This window comes from Scyliorhinus canicula, chromosome 2, assembly GCF_902713615.1.
Source record: "Scyliorhinus canicula chromosome 2, sScyCan1.1, whole genome shotgun sequence".
Lineage (NCBI taxonomy): Eukaryota > Metazoa > Chordata > Chondrichthyes > Carcharhiniformes > Scyliorhinidae > Scyliorhinus > Scyliorhinus canicula.
The window spans coordinates 115878270-115886330 of NC_052147.1; positions in this window are offsets into that span (position 1 = coordinate 115878270).

Genomic DNA, 8061 nt, shown 5'->3' on the forward strand with positions numbered 1-8061 from the left:
CAATCATGGTTGATTTCAACTCCATTTACCCGCTCTCTCACCATAGCCCTTAATTCCTCGAGAAATCAAGAATTTATCAATTTCTGTCTTAAAGACACTCAATGTCCCGGCCTCCACCGCCCTCTGTGGCAATGAATTCCACAGACCTACCACTCTCTGGCTGAAGAAATTTCTCCTCATCTCTGTTCTAAAGTGACTCCCTTTTATTCTAAGGCTGTGCCCCCGCGTCCTAGTCTCCCCTGCTCTTTGTTTCTCCCTCGTGTATCTAATAAATATCCATTAAAAACTTTTCAAATGTTAATACGATCCCAAAAGATGTAAAATTTAAGTTTGGATATAGAATCCATTGAGAATCATTATTTTCAATGCAGATGCACACAATCCTGAGGCAATACAGTTTGCAAATTCTAACAGTCCACGGCTGCCTATTGTTTAGCTCTCCTGTTGTCACCTCTGTGACAGTGGGCTGGATTCTCCGATCGCCGACACCAAAATCGCGTTCGGCAATCACCCAAAGAATCTCCGTTTACGCCAGAATCGTTGGCCGTGCTGTTTTTGCGGTGCTCCGACCCCTCAAGAACAACATACTCGAGGAGTACGCCGCACACCCTATGGACGGCCTCAGGACATCACCTGAGGCCTTCCCCTGATGCTCCACCCCCAATGGGCTGAGTCCCTGACAGTATGAGACACGTGTGCGCACACAGTTTGGGGGCTTCACGTGGCGGCTGCGAACTGAGTCCAGTACCATAGTGGGGGGGGGGGGAGAGGGGTGCCGTCCCGCTGGCAGGGGGTGCTTCATTGGGGGGGGGGGGGGAGGATGGCAGATGGTGGGGTCGGGTGGTCCGATGGCGAGGTTGGTCACTGGGCAGTTTTTGTCAGGCCGGGTCCACGCACGGCCGGCGCCGTGCACATGCGCAGCTGCGGACCCGGCCATATCCGCAGGTAAAGTCGGGGTCTTTACGCTGCGTGGCTGCTAGCCCCCCAACCAACGGAGGATTGATGCGGGGGCGCGCAAGCTTTCTGGTTGGAAGACATAGCCCACAGGATCAGAGAATCCAGCCCATGGGGTTTTGGCCTGGATCTATTTTTTCCCCTCTTTTGTCTTGTCTTGCCGGTGCAGTTCTTTCATCACTTCAACTGGATTGCAGCCCCAGCAGGACAATTAACCTTTTCAGCCGCCTCTAGCAGTAGCAGGTTTGGAAAGCCGCTGCTCTCCTTTTCAGATTGAATTGAGGAAGAACGATTGGATCTGAAATTCTTTCCTTGTTCTGGGGAGGTTGTGAATTATCTTTTTTTTGAAAAGGTACTTTTATTCCAAATTTTCAACATTTTTACAATTTACAACAAACACACAACCTCCCCAATACATTAAACAGACCACATCCGCCTCCGCCTCCCAGGCCCCTCAGCAATAACGGTAACCAACTCTCCAAAACATAAAATGAAAAAAGCCAACTTTAGGCCTCACGGTAGCATGGTGGTTAGCATCAATGCTTCACAGCTCCAGGGTCCCAGGTTCGGTTCCCGGCTGGGTCACTGTCTGTGTGGAATCTGCACGTCCTCCCCGTGTGTGCGTGGGTTTCCTCCGGGTGCTCCGGTTTCCTCCCACAGTCCAAAGATGTGCGGGTTAGGTGGATTGGCCATGCTAAATTGCCCGTAGTGTAAGGTTAATGGGGGGATTGTTGGGTTACGGGTATACGGGTTACGTGGGTTTAAGTAGGGTGATCATTGCTCGGCACAACATCGAGGGCCGAAGGGCCTGTTCTGTGCTGTACTGTTCTATGTTCTATGTTCTATGTAGAACCCATCACTCGCTGCCCCGCAAATTTCACTTTCTCCAAGGCCAAAAGCTCCAGTAGGTCGCGCCCCCCCCACATCAAGACACGGTGCAGCAGCTGATTTCACCCCACCAAGACCCGCCTGCGAGTAATCAGCGAGGCGACAGCTAGAACATCTGCCCCTGCACCCGTCTGTAGCTCAGGCCAGTCCAACACCCCAAAAATGGCTTCTAACGGACCAGGCTCCACCTCCATATGCAGAACCCCTGAAATGGCGCTGAAAACCATCCTCCAACTTTAGACAGGAACAAAACATATGTACATGGTTCACAGTGCCCCTCCTATATCGTTCACCGACATCCTTCACCGCCTCGAACAGCTGGCTCATCCTAGACTTTGTGAGATGCGCCCTGTATGCCACCTTCAGCTGTACCAGCCTCAGCCTCGCACACAAAAATTTGAGGCAACGCCTCACACCACAATTCCTCCTCCAGCGCCACCCCCAATTACTCCCACTTCACCTTAACCCCCCCCCCATGGACACCTTAGCCTCAAAATTCCTCGTGTAAATGACTGAGCACACCCCCCTCTCCAACCCCCCCCCCCCCCGCGCTGACAGCACCCCCTCCAACAGCGAGGAGGTGTGCTGCTAGTGGGAAGATCGGGAAGACCTTCCTCGCAAAGTCTTGCACCTGCATATACCTAAAACTTCCGCCCCGCACCAACCCAAACTTCTCAATCTGCTCCTCCAGGCTCACAAACCGCCCTACCAGAAACAAATCCTTTATCTCCCTAATCCCCTTCCCATCCCAGGAACCTCACATGCAGTCTCTCCACTTCAAACCCGTGGTTTCCTCTAATCGGCATACCCCTTGGCCCCGCTCCCAACCAAAAATGCTGCCGAAACTGCCTCCAAATCTTCAGCATAGCCGCCACCACAGGACTCACTGAATACTTCCCTGAGGCCAGCGGGAGCGAAGCCGTTGCCAGCGCCCTCAAGCCCGAACCCTATATGAACCCGCCTCCATCCACAAACACCTCCCTACCCCATCCTTGAGCCTTCTCTGCATTCACCGCCCATTAGTAATTCATCAAATTTGGAGGCCTAAACCACCCCCCCCCCCCCCCCACTGCCTGCCGTCCCCTCTGCAGTACCACCTTCCTTATCCTCACCACCTTCCCTGCCCAGACAAACAAGGAAATCAGGCTATCCACCCGCCTGAAAAATGCCTTAGGCAAAGACCGTCAGACACTGAAACAAAATCAAGAATCGAGGCAAAATATTCACCTTTTTTAGGCAGCATGGTGGCGCAGTGGTTAGCACTGCTGCCTCACAGGGCTAAGGACCCGGGTTCGATCTCGGCCCTGGGTCACTGTCCATGTGGGGTTTACACATTCTCCTCGTGCCTGCGTGGGCCTCACCCCCACAACCCAAAGATGTTCAGTGTACGTGAATTGGCCATGCTAAATTACCCCTTAATTGGGTACTCTAAATTTATTTTTTTTAAATTCATCTTTACTGTGTGTACCTGGCCGGCAAATGATAGAGGAAGATTGTCCCAGCTCTACAAATCAGCCTTCACCCTCCCCACCAATTGGAGTGAAATTGAACTTCCGGAGACCTGCCCAATCCGGCCCACCTGCACCCCCAGATACCTAAAGTGAGACCAGATGGAATGGCAGCCCCCCCCCAAGAGGAAGAGAGGAAGCCACAAGTACCCACTTTCCTCCAAATTCAACTTATACCCAGAGAACGTCCATAAACATGCATACACGGACACCCTGTGCTCCATGCCCACCCCACCCCCCCCCCCCGCCTCTCCCCTTTCACAACCCCGAGCTCCTCAGCACAATGGCCAAGGGCTCTATAGCCAATGCAAACAGAAGGGAGGACATAGGGCACCCCTGCCTCATATCCCGGTGCAACGCAAAATACCCTGAATTCATATTATTTGCACGCACACTCGCCATTGGCTCCTTATACAGCAACTGCTCCCATGCCACAAACCTTAGTCCTATCCCAAATTTCCCCAACACCACCATCAAATAACTCCACTCCACCCGATCAAATGCTTTCTCCATATCTAACGCCACCATCACCTCTGCCTCCCTTCCCTCTGCCGGAGAAAGCACCACATTCAACAGTCTCCTCACATTCGTGGACAACTTTGCCCTTGACGAACCCCTTCTTTTTTTTTTTAAATTTAGAGTACCCAATTATTTTTCCAATTAATGGGCAATTTAGCGTGGCCAATCCACCTACTCTGCACATTTTTTGGATTGTGGGGGCGAAAGCCACGCAAACACGGGGAGAATGTGCAAACTCCACACGCACTGTGAGCCAGAGCCGGGATCGAACCTGGGACCTCAGCGCCGTGAGGCAGCTGTGCTAACCACTAGGCCACCGTGCTGCCCTGACGAACCCCCTCTGATCCTCCCAAATCACCCTCTGAAGGCACACCTCCAACCTTAACGTCAGCACCTTTGCCAATAACCTGGTGTCCACATTCAGCAGAGATATGGGTCTGTACGACCTATACTCCACCGGATCCTTGTCCTTCTTGAGCAGAAACAAAATCGAGGAATACCCCCCCCCCCCCCCCCCCCCCCCCCCCCTCCCCTGTCCATCATGTCATTGAACATTTCCATCAACAATGGCGCCAGCTTACCCTTAAATCTTTTATAAGAATCAACCAGAAACCCATCCGGCCCCAACACCTTCCTCACCTCCATCTTCCCGATTGCCACCTTCACCTCCTCCACCCCCATTGCCTCCTCCAACCCTGCCCTCTCACCTCACCCAACCTCGGGAATTCTAAACACCCCCTGAACTCCCTTATGTAAGTCACAATAAAACACCTTGTTAATCTGTTCTGGAGCCACCACCAACTCCCCTGACTTATTCCAATCTCGAACTATCTCCCTTGATGTGGCTTACCTACGAAGCTGACCTGCAATATTCGCCCTGCCTTCTCCCATAATCTTAGACATTTCCCCCTTGTCCTTCTCAGCTGACACACCGCTTTCCCTGTGGACAGTAGGTCAAACCTCACCTGCAACTCCTTCCTCTTTGCCAGGAGCCCTGGACCTGAGTCCCCCGCGTACCCCCGATCCAGCTCCAAAATATCTTCTATCAAACATTGGCATTCCTCCCTCTCCACCTTAAACAAGATCACCTCCCTCACCACCACCTTCAGTGCCTCCCAAACCACTGACCGTCATACCTCCCCCGTGCAATTGAACTGCACACACTCCTCAGTCACTTTCCCTATCTTGTCACATAAGCTCTGATCCGCCAACAACCCCACATCCATCCTCCACCCCAGCTTCTGGGCCACCCCCTTGTCCAATACTACATCCATCCAATGTGGAGTGTGATCTGAGATCACAATTGCCAAATACTCTGCCCTCTTAACTCTGGCCAACTGCTCCTCCCCCACCATAAAAAGTCAATCCTTGTGCACTGGGGAGAAAAAACGAACACCCACAGTCCCATGTAAAAATCACCACAGATCAAGCCCCCACCACATCTCCCTCATGAATCCGGCCAATGCCTTTGCACCCCACTTCCCCTCCCCTTCCCCTCCCCTCCATGGGTATCCGGATTCGGAATGGACGGCCAACAGCACCAACCTCCCCTCCAGCGCACCTGTTACAATCACGTACCTTCCCCCTGATACACCACCCACCCGTACCAGCCTCCCCGAACAGGCGCAGGAATGTGGCAACTAGGGGCTTTTCACAGTAACTTCATTTGAAGCCTACTTGTGACAATAAGCGATTTTCGTTTTCATTTTTTCACCACCTTCTCCAACTGGAATTTCACCCACTTACCCACCAAAATTGCCCCTCCCTGAGCCCTACTATCAAACCCCAAATTAAACACCTGGCTTCCTCTCTTTTTTTAATTTAGAGTACCCAATTATTATTTTTTAGTGTGGCCAATCCACCTACCCTGCACATCTTTGGGTTGTGGGGGTGAAACCCACGCAGACACGGGGAGAATGTGCAAACTCCACACGGACAGTGACCCAGGGCCGGGATTCGAACCCGGGTCCTCAGCCCTGTGAGGCAGCAGAGCTATCCACTGAGCCACCGTGCTGCCCTCCACCTGGCTTATTCAACCTTTCCTAAGCCGCATCTGTTCCTTCACCCTCGGATGGGTCTCATGCAGCATCGCCACATCAGCTTTTAAACTCTTCAAACGCACAAAAACTCTTGCTCTCATCACCAGTCCCTCCAACCTGTCATGTTCCAGGTCACCATTCTGACGGGGGTCTCTCACTCCGCCACCCCTCCTGTCTACCATCACCATTACCCCAGGCCCCGCCCATCTGGCCAGACCCACCCCATTCTTTTGTTATTAGCGGCCTCCTCTTTCCCCCCATTCCAGAATCCCCCCATTCACTTTCTCTTGAAAACACTTCACCCAGCATCAACCCCCTCCCCCAATTATTCACACCTCCCAGGGCCATCGAAACCTGTTCCACCAGGCTCCAACAACCATGGCCTCTCTCCCCTCTACACTCCCGTTCACTAGCCAACCTTCATTTGTTAGCACGGTGACCCCTGCCAGAGCCCCCTTCACCCTCCTCACAGCCCCCCCCCCCCCAAACCAGCTGGGTAGACCACTCCAAACCTCATTCCGGTGCAGTACAGTGCTGCCTTCAACTGTCCAAAGGCCGCCCGCCTTCTCGCCAACTCCGCCGGCAGATCTTGGTATATGTGTCTACCAATGCCTTCACACTTCACATCTCATCTCTGCTTCTTCCAGCTCAAACCTTCTCCTTCACATGGTAACTGTGAAGCAGACTATAGCTGCCCTTGATGGCTTATTCGCTTCTGGCTTTGGCCTGAGCAAACAATGCGCCCTGTCCAGCTCGTAGAGGGAGGACCCTTCCCTCTCCCCATCAACTCAACAAACATCTTTGCAAAGTACTCGGTCGGCCTCGGGGCCCTCCACCCCCTCGGGCAGACCCACGATCCTCAAATGTTGCCACCTCGACCTGTTCCCCAGGTCCTCCACCTTGGCTCTGAGTCCTTTGTTGACATTCGCCACCCTCTGCAGCTCCTCACCCATCAAGGTAAGCTGGTGGCTGTGTTGCAACAGAGCCTCCTCCCCTTCGACTTCTCTCCTTGCTCCGGCATCTTGACCGACGTCTTTGTCAATGCCACCTTAATCCGAGCAATCACCTCCTCAACCATCTCTTTAAGCAAAGCCGTCATCGCCTTCTGAAGCAGCTACAAATGTTTGGAAAACAGCCTTTCAAACTCCACCAACATCACCTCAGTCAGAGTTTCATCCGTGAGGGGAGCGGCCCACCCAGTGACTCAGTCCCCGCCATCTTTCTTCCTGCTGGACTCAAAGCAACACTCGCCGCCAGACTTTCGCTCGCCTCCTTCTTTCCAAGACCTTTCTTCTGGGACTTCGACGTTCCCCCAACTTCTTATGACTTTGCACACCAGCTCATCCAGAAACTACGCCTGAGACCGGACACACAAGTCCAAAAATGAAAAACTCTAGCAGGAGCCATCTAATGTGCAACCTCCACCTCCATGTCATCACCGGAAGTCATGAATTGTCTTAAAATTCATTGCAACCTGTAAGAATTTGATGACTTTTGGATATCAGTACATATTATTGAGAGTTCAACAATATTGCAGGAAGTGGGTGTTCGTTAGAATCTGAAGTTAATGACCCAATATTTGGGGAAATAATGGTGTTTAAAATGCATGTTGATATTAATCTGTAAATGATCTAACAATTTGCGTTTGAGAAACACACCATGAGTTGCAAACGCAAATTACTGAATGATTTACATCGCTCTGCCATTAGCCGAGCTAAAACAGGAGCTTGCCTTTCATCTGCCCGTGAAGGTCATTAATTTGCTGCATTTGTGTTGCTGATTAAGTAAATTAAACTCACTGCAGAAAGCTAGGGCTGTAGCTTATTTTAACAATCGGGTTTATGTTTACTATAATGTCATTTAACCTCTCCAGCCAAAAAGGGAGCAATTTGAACCTGAAATTCCTTTCTCGCAGGTAGTACATTGTTCTTCGAGGTTCTTTTTCTGTCTCTTTCTCTTAAATCATAGGTTAATGAGATAGCTTGTTGGTTCCATCATTTAGCAAGTTCTGAGGTGCTACTTTGGCTTCATTGTGAACCTGTACTTCCAGGAATTTGAAATATACATTTTCTTGATGAACAGTTAGGAAAAAGTCTTAATAAAAGTGGTGCTTAAGAAATAGGAGCAGGAGTAGTCCATTCGTCCCATTGAGC